Here is a 19,866-nt window from a genome sequence, read left to right as displayed (position 1 = left end):
TAAAATCCAAGGTGTAGTAGTCCAGCCAGAAGCTGGCACAGTGTCCCAGCAGCCACATGAACCTGAGCGCTGGGTTCTTGTGTTCTCTCTCCATGGTGTGAGAAGAATTAATTCATCAGTGACCAGGAGGAACCCACAGAGGGTGGGGGTGGGGGCAGGGACCCTGACATCTATGTCCCATGAATCAGCAAAAAACCATGAAAGTCGAAAGCAGATTGTTTATCCTATGCCTCCTCCACAGCATGAAACACATGCCTCTGGTCACTTGCCAGTGAACTCTGAAGCATGAGCATAAATTATTAAAATGAAATTAAAGTTGTCAAAATAAATTAGTGAAGAACCAGGAGCCTCCATTTTCTTCTCCTTGACATCCTGTGAGTTCTCAGTTGGCTATTCTGTAAAAGCTGATCATGGACAAGGGTCTTCAAGACACTGAAACAAATGAGTAGAGATGCTATGATGGGGAAAGGGCAAGAGAGAGTCCCTGAGGAGAACTGGGGTGGGAGGAGGGCACAAAAAGACCTTCTAGGTGCACATGCAGCCGTGGCACACCCTCGTGGTTTGGGCGGGCAGTGCTGGTGACAGGCTGCATCTGCGGGCTACAATTCCACATTCAGTAGGCCTGAGAGCAGGGGCTCTGGCCAGTCCCAGATGGCCCCACAGACATGGAATGCCCTTGGAGCAAGTCTGCAATAGACTCAGGGCACAGAGGTGGGCCCGCGTGTCCCCACTAAGAAAACAGGTGCATCCCACAGCTACACATCAGGCTTCAAGCCATCTGGAGACCAATCAGATTCCAAGAGATAGGACTGATTCTTCCAGGGGGTCTGATGAGAGAGATGCCACCTTTCTCTCTGCTCCTGGAACAGGAATGGGGGTCTCAGGCTCCAGGGACCTAGGCAACCAGAAGTGGCAGGAGTAAGGGGGAAGCAGTTACTCAGTGTGAACTTCCTGGAAGTAAGTATATGTGTGCCCCACCTGTGTGCCACAGATGGCCACCACCATTGCTCCCTTGGACTGATGTAGTAGCCTCCTACCTCATCTCCTGCTGCTGTCACTACCCTACTGTTTGGCAAAATGAATGAATGAGTGGAGACAGGACTATCATTATGCCCATTTTGCCAAGGAGGAAGCTGAGGTTTAGAGAAATCAACTGGCTCCAATTTCCTAGGGTAGACATGGGATAATGGATTTGAATTCAGGCAGAAGGGCTCCTGGGCAGGCATCTTAAGCATCTTCTGATGCCAACGTCAGGGCTAGAGGAAACTGGGCAGCCGTATCTACTAGCTGATGTCAAACAATTCTCCTTGGAAGTGGATCAGTGAGCAAAGAGTGACCCCAGCACAGAAGCAGTTCCTGTGTGGTCAGGAACTGGCCCTTGTGTTGGAGGAATGCAGGAGGCCAATGTGACTGGAGTAGAGTGAGCAAGGGAAGGTGGTGAAGATGAGGTTGGCGGGAGCCAGCCCCTGGTGAGGAGTTTAGAACTGATTTTAAGTATGATGGGAAGGCTCTGGGGGTAATAACAGAAGCTCTAGGTGGGTTTGGATAATGCCGATTTCTACCTAAAGTCAGTTATGATGCTCTTTCATGCATCAACCAAAGCAGCACCATTTCCCCCACTGATTCAGTTTATAATAATAAATGTTAATAACTAGCATTTATTAAGCACCTACTGTGGGCCAGACACTGTGCTGAGCACTGTTACATAAATTCATTCTCTCATTAAATCTTCACACCTACCCCATTACACAGATGGCATCATTACTATCCCATTTTATAGATAAAGAAACTGAGGTTCATCAGGTTAAGTGGCTTGTCTAATATCCTAGCTACTGGCAAAGCCAGAATTTGAATGTATGTCTGTCTGAGTTTAAAGCCTGATCCCTTAATACTAACCCCCACCTGAAACTACACACACACATACACACACACAAAAGCAGTCCCTGGCTACTTGGGCTTTAACTCTAAAAAACAGTGGGATGGAGCTGGCAGAGTCTTAGAGGGCAGCAATTTCTTATATTCCTTAAACAGAACTTGACTATGGCTCTTTCTTGTCTTCCTGTTGCTGTGCGTCAAGAGGCCGCCCCTGCTCAAGCCCACAGGAGGGGGCGCGGGGGGAAGGGGCCCCACTTCTCCCTCCTCTAATGGCTCACTTTCATTCCTGGGTAAGGCAATCAGAGCTCAAGGATTAATGGACATGGCTCTTGCTTTCAAGTCCCACCCGCTGACAGTTCACCTAATTCTAACTACTCCCGCACCCGGTTCCTGAACCTTTCAGGAAAAAATGCAGGCAGCTTGCTTATCTTAGTGTGGGGTTGCCGTGGAAACTGCATCCCTTGTGAAATGCACTGTCATAACATTTCAGGGCAGTTCATTCAGAACACTTAAAGACACAGTCTTCTCTTCTTCAGGGCCTCGGCCCATGGGCAGTTATCAAATGGATGGGAAGGAGGCAAAGAACTAGGAGAACCCCTGGCTTTGGAGATGTTGGCTCTCATCCTTCTAGGGCATGGGGTCTCTAGCACCTGACAAGTGAGGGGAGGGCTTTGAGAACAAACATTCAAGTGGCTTCTAGGCTGGGCAATGGGCTCTGCTTGTATTATTTGTGATGAATCCCACCAACATCCCCACAAAGTTAGCATTATTATGATCCTTGTTTTACAGAAGAAGAAATGGAGGCTCAAGGTGGTGAGAGCATTGTAGTGGACACAGGTGACCAATCATCCTGGTTTTTGTACTCTAAGTCCTGCATCCCAGGAAACCCCTCAGTCCCTGGCAAACTGGGATGGTGGGTCACCTCACCTTCACCTCATTCCCCATCTCCCCCAAGATGCAGCATGCATCCCACTTCCCAGGCATCTGCTTCTAACACCTGCACTTGTGACTCTTCTTCAGCAGATAGCCCTTGGGCTCCTGGAGCTCACCTGTTCCACCCACCCCACCCCCCATCAGAGAATCCGAAGTGCTCTGAGCCACTGGTAGCCCTGAGCCAAAGGCTGACAGGTATGGGAATAGAAAAGCCTGGGTCCCTTGCCTCGATTGAGAACAAGCTCTGAGCTCCACTGCAGGTGGAGCTGAAGTCACTTTCTGCAGAACTCTGCTTGGGATCCCCATGGCTTGGCGTACCCCTTCCCTCCCTGCTCCTCCCCCACTCCCACTGTCACAGCAGCTCCCTTGGGAGCAGACCTTTAAATGACATGCACAGGAATCCTCTCAGGGCAGGCTCCTGGGACAGCCTGACCTCCAGTCACACAGTAGGACATGCTGGAGCTGTTCCCATACCCAGCCTTGGCCCTCCTCCCCCGGGCCCCCATAAACCCTGGACTTCCAGCCACACTGAAAGACTTCCTTGCCCAAGGCCCCATTCTCTGGAACCCCTGGGCTTGACACATGCCTTTTGTCTGTGCCCTCTGATGGTTCTTCCTTGGTGGGCTGCTTGCCCAAGCTGAGGTCTAAGGGGCACATGGGCCTCACTGGTGCTACATCAATACTCCACAGCTCCACTGAAGCTTCACTCTGGGGAGGACATACCTGGTGTCCCAGAGTGGCAGGCTGGGCCTTTATCTCTGTGTCCTCACGCCCCACTCAGGATCTGCCACTGAGAAAGTACAAGTGAACACTGAACAAGTGAATGAAAACATACTTAGGTGGCCCTACTCTGCTAAGCAGTCAGGAAGACAAACCCAGGGTCCTCAGGATACCTGCAAGGCCCACATGACTGTTCCTGACCCCTCCCTACCCTTCCACTTGCCCCCTACCTGCTAGGCTCCAGCCCTAAGGCTGGCCAGCCCATCACACACAAACCCTTTATGCACGTGGTTCCCTCTGCCGGCTGCTCTTTCCCACAATGCTCTGGGCTTGTTCCCTCCCTTCCTCAGGTCTCTGCTTAAATGTACCCTCAAGAAGATCCCCTAACTTCTCTATCAGCTTTCCCCACCATTGCTCATTGATTTTCTCATGATCTGAAATACATATTCATTTATACACAATCAGTATATGAGCCAAGAATAACTATATATCTAATTATAAGCATACAATTAATTACATAATATTTATATAACATATAAATCATTTCATATTGACTATATACTTACTTGTCTGTCTCTCTCACTGGAATGTAAGGTCTGAAAGGGAGGGACCTCTGTCTACTGTGATGACCTCAGGACCCAGAACACTGTCTACAGCACAATTATAAGTGCTTAATAAATGTTTTTGAATGAATGCATAAAATGCTAGCCCCTCACTGACTGCTGAGAAATGTTCAATCCTGTGATGTAAGTGCTATTACAAACTGAAGCTCACTGAGCAAAAAGACTTGCCCAAGGCTGTTCAGCCAAGAACCAAGGGTGCCCTGATTTCCAGCTTTGACCTTCAACCCTTTCCCCTTTCCAGCAATGCCACATGCTGCTCCTGGAGCCCATCCTCTCCTTCCAGAGCAGACGCCCAGACCTTGGTGACTGGCTCCCCTGGACTGGGGCTGTAGAGGGGATGAGGAGGAAGCGACGGTCCACAGTAGAGGACTGGGCTATCTCTGAGCACCTCTTGGTGCCCACAAGGAGGTGGGGTTGGTGGCAGCATGGCCAGTAATTATTCAGAAAGGAAGCAGGCTCTCCTACCAGCTCCTGCATTAATGCCAAGGCCTCCAACTTCCCCACACTGGGGGGGTCCAGGTGGAAGCTCTCCAACCTCTTCAGGGGACCCAGTGGGCATGTTCTTGGTTAAACAAATGAGCCACTTAGTACAAAAGTGTGAATGGAAATTATTATGGCATACCTCCCTCTTTCCCCTCAAAGTGGGAGAAGCAGGGGCCAAGTAAGACTGGTCCCATTGTTCACACGCGAGACCTGGCTGGAGTCTCTCAGAAGGCGGCCACTCAAACCAGGCTAGGGATGCATGGGGACCAGAGTAACCTTCATTTTCTGGGGGCTTGGAGAAGAGTCTCTACCCCTGTGAATCAGCTATTCACAGTCCACCTTTACAGATGAGCAAGCCGAGGCCAGAAGGGGAACACAGGACTCTAAACCTCATGATGTCCCCTTTTGGGGTTATCTCACTCTACTTGACCAGGTTCTGTTTCCTTAGATGTCTGCTATCCCATCCCATTTCTGTGCTCCTATATAGCTCAGAGCAAGTGTGCACACACATTTGTGCACATGTGTGTGCAAGCACACGCACACACACACACACTCATACATGTCACAGCCAGATACCTTCTGAGAGCCCAGCAGTGGAGTTGCTGCCCAGGAGATTGACATAGGGCTGAGGGTGTGATGACTGGGGTCTTGGACTCAGGCACAGGATGCCGACTCCCTGATGATGAGAATCCTGACAGCCCTGGAAACTCCAGGAGGCCTGCTCCCAGGTGTACCAACCTGCATCCCTCAGGCCCCAGGGCACTCAGAAGGAGGCACTGACTGGCATGGGGCAAGGCTCCAGAAGGGTCCCTCAGCTCTGGGCAGCCTGCAGAACCCCACGCACACAGGGACTGGGAGGAGGTGTACAGGCCTACATTTTGTTTTGATATTATTTATCTATCTATCTGTCTGTTTGTGGAGGTACATTTTGAGAACAGACTATCAGTGGTTTTATTCCCCCCAATGTTTATGCTGTCCTGCTGACAGACTATGAAAATTAAGGCTCATTTCCTACCATTCTGGAGAATTTTTTCCTTTTTATTCCACAAATACCATAATTCTGGGAATAGGGCACACAACTCACCCCTGGCTTGCTCCTGGATCAGCATTCCTAATCTTGAAGATTCCTTGAGAGCACATGTCCTTCTGTCCAATCACAGCCACTCCCGAGGGCCGACAGAGCTCTGATGCTTGCCGGGGCCTGCCTGTCTCACAATTTTTGTCTCACTGAATTTCTGCAAGCCCCCTGCGAGGTATCATTGCCTGCCTTTGCAGCTGGGGAGACTGAGGCTCAGAGAGATTAAGTAGCTGTCTTAGGCCACACGGAAAGTTCCCAGAGGAACAGACAAATTGTGCAAAGCTTTTTCCTTAAGCAGACATAAAAGCCAACAGAGCTACTTTCCTTCCAAAAGGCTCCAAATTGGACAATTTAATCCCAGTGCTGGCTAAGGGCAGGAGGAGCCCCACAAGATGTGATATTAGGTGGTTTTATTTCTGTTGGGAAGCGAGAACCTCAGCTTCTCTGGTGATCCCAGCCCTGCGTCATGTAAACATTTGTAAGCCATGAAAAGAATTCATTGATGAATTCATGTAACACGCTCTTCTCCCCAGGTGCATGAAATCCAGTGATTGACATGAGGGTGTTACTGTAAAGTTGCTGCAAAGGGAAAAACCTGCCCATCTTTCTTCCTTCGCGGTTCCTGTTCCTCTCCACATGCCAAGCATGGCTTTACAGGAAGCTGGGGAGAAAGGCCCTCCACTGTGCATGACTGGGTGCTCTTGTGGGTTTCCCCACACGCTGTGCCCATGAGCCCTGCACAGCTAAATCTGTAGAAAGGCAACAGCAGCCAGACATGGATTCTCCCTTACCTCAGCCCTCTCCTCTCCTTGGAACAGTGGGGAGGGAACTAGTGTAAATCAGATCTCACACATGACCTCCTTAGTCCAGTCCGGCTTCTTCAGATGCAGAAGAAACAAAGCCACTAGCATGGGTGTCACTAGCTCTTGTATAACACTTCTGTTTGCAGGAAATCCCTCCTCCAACCTGCACTCTAGACATGTATGGTTACTTAAGTTTAAATTAATAGAAATTCAATGAAATTAAAATGCCAAACTAGTCACACTTCAGGCGCTTGATGTGGCAAGTGGCTTTCATATTGGATTGCACGCATTTAGAAATCTTCCATCCTCATGGACAGGTACACAAAACAGCACTGCTGAGATTGCTGCAGATATGCTGTCCACAATCGCTGGGGAACCAGGGCCCTGGGGCTCAGGCTGCTCCCTGGCTCCCCAACTCTCCAAGATCTTCAACCTGCCAACAGTTTACACAGGGTGTCTTGGCTCCTGCATGACCCATGGAAGAAGAGATGTGAAAAAAGTGTACCCAGACAACTCCCATTCCCATACTCTGATTCTCAATGTTTTCTCCATCTGAAATATGGGGATAATGGTACCTGCTCTGCCTGAAAGAGTACGTGGAAGGGACCTGGGCCAGGGCCAGGCTCCTAGCTGGTTCACAGTGTGACTGTCTGCCTGTGCTATCATCAGGGGCTTCGAGGCAAACGCACGGCCTGGGAACAGTGGGATAGGTGAGCAGTGGTATCTGGGCTTCTGAGAGCTCCAGAGGGTAGTCTCAGCAAAGAACTGGCATTTACCCATCACCTCCAAAACATCCCAAACTAGTTGGAGGAAGGGTCAGCCTGATTTCTGGATTTTGCCTGGACAGAGATAATATTCACACCTGGCAATATCTAGTCAGTGTCTGCTTTGGACCTGGCCAGGTGCAAAATGTTCTCTAACTTGTAACCCTCATAACAACCCTGTGAGATCAGACATTTATTTCCATTTTACAGATGAGGAAACCAAGGCACAGGGGAGCTGAGACAGCCAGGCAGTCTGTCTAAGAGGATGAGGCTCAGCCTCCAGCAGCCAGCAAGGCCAGCATGTAGAACTGCCAAAGGCACCCTGCCACGTGCATTTGGCAGTGCAGCACCGCCCAGGGCTGTGGAAAGATCTGAATTGCAGGTGGGGAAGAAGATGTAAGTCCAGGTTATAGAATTCCACAGGGCTGGCTGTGAATCCCAACTGTGCACCTCACTTACTGTGTGAGAGCTAGTTCTCTCTGAGCTACAGTTCCCTTAACTCTTAAAAGGGGACTCCTGAAAGTACATACATTATAGGGTCAATGCAAGGATTAAGTGAATTGGTGCACCTAATATTAGCACATAGGAAGCATTCAAAATGGTCATTCATGTCATTGTTTTTAAGAGCTGAAATTTTTACCCCATTCGTTTAGCTTCAGAATCCATTCTATCTTTGCTGTACTCCCCACTATCTCATCCCCACCCCCACAAGCAGCATATATACTCTCCCAACTAGGCCTTTTTCTGGCTAACAGTAAAAATGGTTTGCATTTCCAAAATCACCCTAAACAGTGATGGAGAAAAATGGGGCACAGGTTAAAAACCTAAGTGATGATCCATGTGCAGATAATGAGGAAGTGACTACAGCCCTGATACCACCCCAGATCCCTGTGTAACTCCTACCTACCTGTGGGGTCTGGGGCAGATGCCCTAACTGTTGTCCCCTAGGGGTAACAGATGCCCCAAAATTGGCAAGAAGACTCTGAGGACATCACCACATTTCACTATGAACCTATCCAATGCCAAGTCTCAAAGCACAGAACCACAGTCTCTTTCCCTGCCAGCCTATCCCACCACCCCCAGACCCTGAAGCTCACCTAGCCCCACACCTATGAAGAGGGCTTAGGTGGGCAGCCCATAGAACAGAGAGGAGGCTCCAGCTCTGCTATGCCACTTACCATCAGGGGACTGCAAGCAAATCCCATCCTCTCTGAGCCTCTGTCCATTCATCTGTCAAATGGGGATGTAACACATGCCCAGCCTACTTTATACAGCATCAGGCTCCTGAATGAGCATGGTGGGTGTGCAAAGTTCTCTAAATCCCAAATTGTGAAGCACTGTGAAGGCCTGTGGGTGATCTTGTCTCCCCTGATCAAAATAACAGCTAACTAGATGGGGCCATTCCATAGTGCTGAGACTTCACCGGTTTTCCTGCCTAACCCTCAGAGCAGCCCAGTCGGCAGGCACTGCTGTTGTACCCACCTAGCAGACAGAAAATATGAGGAGTTAAGTGACTTGACTGAGGTCATGCAGATATTAAGTAGCAGGTGTTCGTAACCCTCTGCCCTCCCTGGACACCTCCCACCCCAGCCCTCAGACCACAGACATCACAGTGCCAGCACCGAAGCCTCCCTGTCATCACTGTTTAGCAAGATGAGGGACCCCAGGAGAAGGTGGCTCTGCCAGGACTAGTTACCAACCTGATGCCTACAGATTAGAACAGAGAGGGGGCAAAACCTTTAGACAAAGGGGACACTATTAATGGTAGAAACTACCTTGCCAAAGCCACAAGTATTTTGTGGGAAAAACTCACAGTGGGCTGCAGTGTGGGCCAAAACACAAAACAGGCATCTGAGGGGAAACATGGGCTTCACGGTTAGTGGTGGTGGGGTGCACATACCATCAGGGGAATTTTTATGTCAGAAAAAACATTCACTTTTCTTCCCTTTTAACACCTACAGAGATACAGGGCTAGGAATGGGAAGCTCTACAATGCTACAAGTATTCGCTGAATGAATAAACAAATGAAGAGAAAATTTTTAAGTAATGGATGTGGAAAAGCTGTAAAAAAAACTACAGGAAGAAAAGCAAAGCCCAGAATGGGAAGATTTGGGCTCAGGCAGGTCATGGGGTATGTTTCTGGGTCTGGACAGTAGGTATTCATGCGTTTAATGGATTGTTATAATTAGTTCTCTACATTTATTTTATAAATATCCTTTTGCATCCCATCAATGCTTAACAGAAGCATTCACAACTTGAAATATATCAAGTCCCTATGAAATATCTGGATTTTAGCAGTAGCCTTGCATATATTTGAAATAATGCTTTGTCTCATTAGCATGGTTAGGAATGATTAAAATCACCATAGATATTTTTTATGATACCTTTTATTTATATAGCACTCCATATTTTTATGGCATTCACTGCTCCCATTATTGGGTTTAAAGGTAGAAGAAAGGAGTGCAGTCATCCTAGGGCAGAGAACACTAAAAACCAGTTCTGCCCTTCACTCACAACTTGGCCTCTTACCAGCTGTGAGACCCTGAACAAGCCATTGAACTTCTGGGAGTCTCAGTTTTCCGACTTGGAAAATGGAAGAATGTACTTGGGCTGTCTGTTTTGCCAGACGTTTGTCTGTTAATCCTCATTGATTGGCTAGGTATTCACTGAGCCACCGCTGTGTGCCGGGCACAGGGCTGAGCACTGGGGACACAGCAGTGGACATGGCCAAAGCGCCATCTGCCTTCACAGAGTCTGCTATCCAGGGAGACAGACCAAGAGTGGACAAAGAATATTTTTATAGTACCTCACTACATTGAGATAAATATGAGAAGTGATAGCACAGTGTCCCCAAACAGCTTATAGCAAGTGAGTCAACAGGTTTGAAGGACAGAGCTGGGGGCATTAATGCCTGAACACATTGCCATAACTGCAGTCTTATTGGCAGGATAATAGGTTAACATGACCACCATAAACACAAGAATAAAAGGGGGTAAAAGCAAGACCACGAGCCAAAAACAGAAGGCCATCAGAGCAGGCCAAGAGCCTGCCTGTACACACCAGAACAAACGTTGGCACTGGTTGGCAATTAGCTGTTGCTCTGGGCTCCAGAGTCTTTCCACAGCCTCGTCAGCCCCTCCCCATTCCCAGAGGCTAACAGGGGCAGGGGGAGGTCTGGCCCCGCAGGGGCTGGGTCCCAGCACTACGACCAGTGTCCACTCCGGCTGGTCAGAGCTAGCTCCCACTTTTCCTTAAAGAGTTTGCGCCCACCCCTGAGTCAAAGGACGGGGTTCTAAAATCCACCTCAATCTCTCTTTCCCAGCCCCAACGCAGGCTGTGCCCTGAGCCCTCCCTTCTTCCACCTACATGCCCGCAGCAGAGCCAGGCTATGCCTCTGGGGCCCAAGGAAGTTTCTCTAATGCAGGCTCACTGAAGATGAGTCCTGAAGGGGAAGACGGACACCTGGGAAAGAGGACTCCAGAGGAACAGCACACTTGAGGGTAGCACCTGGGGGGCCTGGAGTCCTGAGGGACTACAAGCAGGCCATAATGCCACCACTGATGCAGAGGGCGACAGGGATGGACAGAGTCTCGAGGCCAAGTCCAGGATGCTGGCATCTGTCCTATTAAGTGCTGGACATTAAACAGGAGCAAGTCACGGTTGTATTCACAGCCCCCAAAGAGCACCTTGGCTGAGGTGGCAGTGGGGTCTGTGCCACCTCATAGGATGGGGCCAGTGTCTGGTGTGAGCAAGTCCTTAGCAGCTGCTGTGGGTATCCTGAATGTACGTATTGTGATTATTTAATTCCAGTCTGTAACTTTCCTATTCATTTTCTTAAGAGTCTTTGATGAGCAAAAGTGTTAAATTTGATGAAGTCCAATGTATCAAATTTCTTTTATTATTAGTATTTTTAATATACCATCTGAGAAATCTTTGCCTACCACAAAGTCATGAAAATATTCTATTTAAACTTAAAGATTCCCTTAACTCAATAATAAAAAGAAACAATCCAATAAAAAAATGGGCAAAAGACTTGAACAGATACTTCTCTAAAGGAGGTATTTAAATAATATCCATATTATTAATAATTAAATAATAAATTAATAATTAAATAATACCCATGGACAATAAGCCCATGAAAAGATGCTCAGCTTCACTAGTCAAGTAGACAAGTGCAAATTAAAACCACAATGAGATAATATCATGCAACCATGAAATATATAGATATATAGAGAATGTCTAAAAATGTCTAAGAAGCTAAATATGACCACACCAAGCTTTAAGCAGGCTGGGACTCTCATATACAGCTGGTAGAGGTATGAAACAGCACGCCATTCTAGTAAAGAGCTTAGCAGTTTTTAATAAGTTAAATAAATACCTGCCCTGTGATACAATCATTCTACTCTTAGGTATTTATCTAAGAGAAAAAAAAGCACAGGTCCATACAAAAGTTTGTACTGAAATGTTCGTAGTAGCTTGATTATATATATGGTAGCCAGAAATTGGAAACATCCAAATGTCCATCAAAGGGATGAATGGATAAACAAATTATATATGCCTAAGACAGAAAACTGTGCAGCAATAAAAAGTAATGAGCTACCCATACTGGCAACAACATGGATAAATCTCAGAAACCTTAAGCTGAGTGAAGGAAGCCAGACACCAGAGTACAAGCTGTAGGATTCCATTTATAGGAAGGAAGTTCTAGACAGACAAAGCTAATCTGTGATAGAAAGCAGATCAGTGATTGACTGACTTAAGTGGCATGAGGGAACTTTCTGAGCTGATGGAAAAGTTCTCTGTCTTACTGGAATGTGGATACATGGGTGTTTACAAGGTCAAAATGGATTGAACACTTCAGATCTACATATAAATCATACCTCAATAAAATTTTCAGTTCTTTGGGAGAAAAAAGGAAAAAAACTGCTGGGCAAATGTGTATGAAAGCACTTAAACTATCTTACTTTATTTCTAATACAAGTGGTCTATTTACTTCTTTTTGTTGAAAATACAGCATTGTATAAATTTAAGGTGTACAACATATTGATTGGATTCTTTTATTTATGATTGGCCATTGTAGTGATGGTTAGCACCTCTATCAGATCACATGATTATCATTTCTTTTTTGTGGTGGGAATAATTAAGATTTAGTCTCTTAACAAGTGTGATGATGACAATACAACGTTGCTGCTTATATTCACTATATTGTGCCATAGAGTGCCAGGATTTATTTCTACTAGTTTCAAGTTTGTGCCCTTAAATGACATCTCTCCTATTTCCCGATTTTTAAAAGGTTCTATAGTCTGGTGTTGTTACCAAACATGCCCAACAAAGACCTGTTGACCCCTACTGTGTGCCATTACAGCCTCTGGAGCAACAAAGATGGTAAGATAGTGTCCCATCCATCAAGGACTTGTGTGTGCGTGTGTGTGTCCCACTTCTCCAGAAGTTAGCTTATTTTCCAATGACAAATTAAAAGTATTACAATATATTTTTTAAAAAGCCACTCAGCCCCGTTGGTCCCCCCAGGCCCTTAGCAGCCCCAACCCTGGTTGTGTGTCAAGGAGCACTCCACTCCCGGTGGCCAGGTGAGGCAGGGAGGGGTCTTAAGGTGGAATCTGGGTACTCTGGGTTCTAGCAAGGCCCACTATGCAGGCACCAGCAAGGTTTTCCAAGCAAACCTCCAAAAGGCTTTGCTCTTTCTCCACTACAGACAGTACGACTGGCCAGGGGCCTCTAGGGTGGCTGCAGGATGACTGAGCCACTAGTCTCTGTCTGCTCCTCCTGTCCTTTGCAGAAAACTCTACAGCATCCTATTTCCTTAATGTGTATGATAAGCCAGTCCTTTCTCAATTGCTTTCTCTTAAAGGGGCAGAAAAAAGAAACAGACCAACCTTAGCTGGAAAGTAGGCATTCCACAGACAAGCTCAAGGCCCACCAGTACTTGGAAACTCTTCACCCTGTTCCCTGTTCTCATTCCAGACCCAGGAAGGTGGCAAGTTGCAGGGAGTTAATTTCACCCCACCCCACCCTTGTTTTAAGGAGGGTTTCGTTGATGGACACAGAAGTCCCCAAGCCAGCACTTGTGGCTGCCTCCCCAGGGCCCAGGGCTCTCCCTGAGACCAAGGCACCGTAATCCTCATTTTCTCAGTGGGGCAACAGAAGCTTAGGGGTGACATGACATGACCAAGTTCTCAAAGCTAGCCTCTTGGCAGAAACTGGATTCCAGGGCTTCTAGCTCCAAAAACAAGTATCAAGGTCCCAGGCTTTGTGCTCTTCCTCTACCTGAGTTACCCATTCTGCTGGGGAAAAAGCCCTTCAAGGCCTAGGACAAGTGGCAGCCCCTTAGCCCAGCTATCCCAGACTTCTGTGGACAGAGTCCATCATGTCCCCTTCACAGGTCTCAAAGCAACTGCTTCCTCCAGCAGAGCGTTGCTGTTCTTTGTCCACGCGCCCCGTTGGTGAGGAGACAGGTGATGCAGACATGGAGCTCACCTCGGTATCCCCAGCACCTGACCCAGGGCTGGAATCCAATAAGTGCTTGGTGAATTACACTGATATAGCCACCCTGCCACCCCATCTGGACCTGGCATAAAGACTACAAGGAAGTGCAAGAAAGAAAAGGGAGGGATGTGGGACGCAGCCAGTGGGGAACCACAATGTGATCTGTTAACAGTGGGAGAGGAGAGAGAATGAATTCATTTCCTCCCTGTAGTAATTTGCCTGTAAATATTCACAAACCACACAATTTCTCACAGCCTTCCTATTAAAGATAAATGCATAAATAAACCAGCCTACCCAGGGGCTTTACACACAGGCTGTTGTTCCTGTCCAAAAATACCAGGGTGACTACTTATTCAGCTGCAATCACTCTCCTCAAAGGGTCCCAGAAGTGGGTGACTTGGAGACAAGGAGGTGGCTCAGCAGGAATCAGCACTGGTCACTCCAGAGCTAAAGTAAATTTGCCTACAGGACCCAGAGAGCTGTTGATCCAGTAGGCCAGAGGCCAGAACAGGTGGGTTTGATCTGACAAAGTGTCCTCCACAGTCCCCATCCCAACCCTCTGTGGAGGGTCCAGAGGTCATACACGTATAGGCCTCCATGCTCCAAGCAGATCCCTGGATACGGAGAAAAACAAATGCCTTCTTGAAATACTAGAAATGCATGACACAGAGGGAGCACAAAAGGTCCCAGATGGACAGCCTGCCAGGCTCCTCGAGGGCGAGGATGCCCCAGGCAGGCATCCCTATCAGGGCAGACGTCTTCCATTCAGTGACCAGGGCCCCTCAGAAAGTAGCCATGGCTCCTCTCAGCCCCCTTTCTTGAGCTCCCTAGAAGGGATAAACGTCAGCCAGACAGTGGCGGCAAGGAGGCTCGATGCAGGGGGTCTCTGCTCTCCTCCCCAGACTGACCAGGCAAACTCCTGGGGAACCCCAACACGGAGCTTAGGCCCAAATCTGATTAACACATTCAGAATATGAACCAAATCTGGAAAGCTTGGTTAACCTGGACTCACTTAACCAAGTCCTAGAATGACAATGGCAAATCCTTGCATAACAACTGGCCCTGGACAAGCTCCCTGGTTTTAATCCTCAATGCAGCTCTAGGAGTCAGTTGCTATTACCCCCATTTTATAGAAGGGAAAACTGATGCCCAGAAATATGGTCACACAGGGAGTTGGGGTGGAGTCAGGATTCAAACACAGACATTCCAACTCTGGAGTCTGTAGGCAGAACCACTAGTGCCCAGGGAGACCGAGACAGCAAAGTGGGAAGAAGCTGGATGCAGGGTCCCAGGACCAGGGTTTTTCGGAGGGAAGGGTGTGTGTGTGTATCGTTTTCTTTTAAATATAAGAAGGCCTAACCACATCATTGCCTCAGTCTCAGGAACTGCTCTGCAAGGAAAGGTCATTATGCTGGTTCACAGATGAGCTACAAAGGCCCCTGAAGCCTGGTGGTCTTTCAGCCAGCAGGTGAGATGAGAACTTGAGCCTGAGCCAATTTCTCACCACCGCCACCTTTGCTCACCATGGTGGCTTGGAGCAAACCCTTCACCTGGTGGGCCTCAGCTTCCACATCCATATAATGGTCCCTTCCTGCGTGCTGGCCCGGGGTGGATGGGAAGTTAGAACGAGACGGCAACAAACGTGAAGGGCTGTTGCAGAGCACACAGCCTACGCTGCAGGCTCCGAAGCCCAGTACTGGCTGCACCTAGAGGATTGACATTTATAACAGTAGGCCCCGACACCACACAGGATGCTCTGCCAGCAAAGAGACTCAATTACAGCCATTATGGTGCACTCAAGAAAACCATGGAGTAGGCTAATACATTTTAAGATTTACATTAAAGATTTGCAACAACAGAGGTTGAATCAAAATGAGTTTTCTACTTAACTCTCAGTTAAACAGAAAACCTATTAACCACAAGACAATACTCGGTCTTCCCACTCTCCAGTTAATCACTTTTTTTTTTCTGTTTGACACTTAGATTTATATTGTTATCATCCTGAACTGCCTTAGAACGAAGCCTCCTTGATGGAGAGAAAGACGTCAGAAGCCTCTGTAGGTTTGCAGCATGGATGGACCTTTGCTCCCTCTGACACTGCAAGAACTCTGTGCTTATACCCATCACTGCCAAGGATGCGGTGGGCTCTGGAGGAAGCAGCTCCATGGGTCCAAGAGGGAATGCCAATTCACACCTCCCACAAGCCCCTTCTCCCCGCTACAGGGAGCAAACTGAACATCTGCAGTCATTGGAAGCTCTGAGAGAGCAGCTGGGGAAAGGATGTGCATAGAGAGAACCCTAGGGACTGGATTCCTTGACCTCCAAGTGTAAGCTGGGGAGCAAGGGAGACCAGAGCTATTGGGGAACCTGATCAAGAGAAAGGATAGATTCAAGTTAGGGAAAGCATTCTCCACTAACAGGGAAAGAAAACATATCAGCCAGAGAGCTTTCTCTATCTTTTATTTAATGATACACCATTGACTATACACACCCAAAAAACACTTCAAGCATAGAGTTGCTGGACATTATACAAGATTAAGATCAGCTAAGTTTAAATTTCATGTGAACAAGAAATTAACTTTTTAGCTTATAGCCCAAGTATTATGTGGGACTAATATTGATGAAACAGATGAAAAAAGTTATTCGTTGTCTATATGAAGTTCAAATTGAACTGGCTGGCTGTAATTTCATTTGTTCAACCTAGCACCCCCTTCCAGGAGACATGCCTTTCAGTGGACACTGGAAGCAAGCTGCGTGTCACCAGCGGGGGCTCCCAGTCAAGTTCTGCCCAGGAAGAATCACCAGCAGGAGATGGTGAGCAAAGAAAACCAGGAAGTCAGACTGAGCGGACTTTTTGGAGACAGCTCTGCTGAACGTGCGCCTGAGTGTGAACAAAAGCAGGAAACGAACAGGCCTCTTGTCCTGTGAAGGGGCCTGAATGACTTATTTCCCTCCATTTTCCGAGCTCTCTGTAATGGTGTTTTATTGTCTTAACAATAACAGTGTGTACACACACGCACACAAAGTACTCAGCTTTTCTTATCTTTGAAGTAATCAAGTTGCTTTTGATTTGAAATCTTGATCAGATTTCGATTTCACTGAAGTTGGGGATTAGGAATTTTTTATCTCTGTATCCCAGTGGATGCTCAGTGAATGATGGAGGGAAGAAAGGAAGAAATGGAGGGAGGGAATGAGGGAGTATGAAGGAGGATCTGCTGGTACAAAAGCCAAGAGCTGGGAAGTTCCCAGTTGAAAAGAGACTTCTGAGCCCCAGGACCCCCCAGACTGCAGGAGCTGGCTTTATTACACCGATCTCTGCCACCTCCCCTGGCTGGGGAGGCCTCTTCAGCTATGGGCCTGGGTGCTATTTGGACAAAGGCAGCACAAAGCCAAGCCTCTGGCCTGAGGTCCTGGCTCCCCTTGTCCTCTGCGTTCACAGAGAGCTGCTGCCTGGCCTGGGCACGTGCTGCCAGGAGGCAGGAACAGCCTGGGGAGCCCCCTCTAGGCCCACAAAGCAGATTGGCACCCTCCTGCTCCGCCCTGTCACTCTCCCATGGGACACACTACCCTGCTGGCTCAAGTCCAGTTTAAACAGATGTTGTGTTCCTAAAAAGCCCTGTCTTTGAAGTATGGGAGAAAATCTCAGCTCCAAAGGGGTATTTCCTACTGAAAGAGCTCTCCGGGGAGTCTTAGCAGAAATAAAACCCAAAAGCCCTGGATTCTTATCTCCTGGCATTTATGATTTTTCATTAGAACGGCTGCCTCCACTAACTGTTCTGCCAAAAGGAAAGGGTAGGAGAGAGAGGGAGGGAGGGCAGAAATCCCACTGAGCAGGGCTGGATGTGGCCCCAGGAGGGATACAGCCTCACATCTACCAGAGGAAACTGTCACCTCGAGCATGAAGCTTTCTGTGCCTGGCTTTCCATCATGCTAGACACTGTATACAGATGGTGCTCAGAACTGGGATAGCTTTCAGGAACAGGAGTCAAATACCTACCAACTCAGGGTTCCCCAGGGCAATGGGAGCAATCTGTCCAGGGTGTAGGCAGTAGGGGATGAACTATCTGGAGGAATTTAAAAACAAATGCAAAACTAAAAGCTGACAATTCTAAATAGCCAGTGATAAAACACTCTGCCTTAAAAAAATCTTTTACTGCTCTAAGTTCTACAATTGTCATAGTCACCGGTGAGTCTTAATAAGACAGATATAAGCTTCAAATAAGCATATTTTTCATTATTTAACTTTTAATAAACATTGTGTTTACATAATGTTAGTTCAGAGAACACCCACTTTACAGCCAGACCCCAACACAAGCCGATTCTGCTAACGCACATCATTTCAGGAATAAGGACTCAGAATCACTGGAGTTCGCATCTCCAGCCCCTGTGCCACTAGATATTCTCACACTTCAACACTGATTTAAGCTGAGCTATGATAGCACAAGGATTTTAAGGATGAGGAAGCAGAAGCTGGATTATTACCAACACTGCCAGCTTTGTGCAAGGCATTCTCCAAACCTAGTGGAATTCACTCTTTCAGAATGTTCTTCATGCACTATTTTGTTTTTTCAAAATATCCAGTAATGTAATTAAAAAGTGTGATCCCATTACTTTTTTCCTTTTTTGTGCTGTGATGTTTGTCTGTCAGATGGCCTGGTTATATATATGAAGTTCACTAAGAGGAAAGTTTCATGGTCTATGTTTCTTTTCTGCCCATTATAAGAATTGATTTTATTTCACCTTTATTATGAAATATTACCAAAAATAAAGTTGTTGTACACAGGAGGCAGGTATTTAAAAAATCATCTTCCCCAAGCATGGAATACCCTGGATAAGCCCTGCTGCACCTGTTATATGTTGTGACCAGTGCTCTCCTTCAGGGCAGACCCTAAGCCCAGGGCTTGCTCTTGCAGCTGGCTTCTCTCCCACTTTCTGTGTTGCTCAATAGCTCCCAGGCCACTGCAAAAATAAGATCTGCTTGCCCTGCTGTCCTGGATGGGCCACCTTTGGGCAGTCCAGGTGGCCTCTAGTGGCACCTTCCACAAGTCTCCAAGACCCGGCTTCCCCCATCATCCTCTCACCTACACACTTCCTAGATGATCTCATTAAGGCCTAAGGTTTGAAATAGCTTTTATAATCTGATGGCTATCAAATTGGTCTCTCCAGCCCTGACCTCACTCCTAAACCCCAGGTTTGTATTTTTATCCATGTTCTTGCTACCTCTGTTTGGATTGCTAATAATATTTCAACTTAAAATGCCCCAAAACAGAATTCAGTATGTTCCTCCTACCCTCTACCACTGCCTAGGCCACCCCAGCTCCTCCACCTATAGGCCCAAACTCTGTGGGCATCCTTGATTCCTCTCTCTCTCACCCCATCCATCCACTCATCAACCAGTCTATCAGCTTATATTCAAAATAGATCCTGAATGTTTTGGCTTCTCAGCACCTCTACCACCACTTTATCTTTCCAAACTACCTCCTCTCTTGCCTGGATTCTAACTTCAGTCTCCATGCTGGTCTCCCTGTCTCCTACAGTCTATTCTCTATCCCAGCAGCCAGTGACTCTATAAAATGTAATTTTCATCCTGTGTCTTCCTTGCTTACTGGCTTCCCATCACACTTAGAATTAAAATCCAGAGTCCTCACCCTGGCTGACAGCTCCTTCCTGGCCTCCTCTCCTTCCGTACCACCCTTGCTCAAGGTCCCTGGCCTCCTTGCCAGTACTCCAACATGCCATGTCATCTACCCAATGGCCCTCATTCTTGCAGTTCCCTCTACCAAGAAGTCTCTTCCCTCAGATGAGGTCCAGGCTTGCTCCTCACTGCCTTTAGGTCTCTGCTCAAATAACATCAGATCAGGAAGGCCTTCCAAGTGCCCTTATCCAACTAGCAAACCTCTGGAAACCCCTTGTCCCTTCCTGAACCTAATACAGCCTGACATTCAGTTTATTTGGTTGGTCTCCATCCTACTCAACTACAAGAAAAGCTCCAAGGGCAGAGATTTTTGCTGTTCTGTTCACTACAATATTCCCAACATGTAGAGCAGTATCTGGTACACAGTAGGGACTCAACAAATATTTAT

The sequence above is a fragment of the Manis pentadactyla genome, chromosome 9 (assembly GCF_030020395.1).
Source record: "Manis pentadactyla isolate mManPen7 chromosome 9, mManPen7.hap1, whole genome shotgun sequence".
Classification (NCBI taxonomy): Eukaryota; Metazoa; Chordata; class Mammalia; order Pholidota; family Manidae; genus Manis; species Manis pentadactyla.
The sequence above is the reverse complement of the archived record's forward strand: the minus strand, read 5'-3'. Positions refer to the sequence as shown.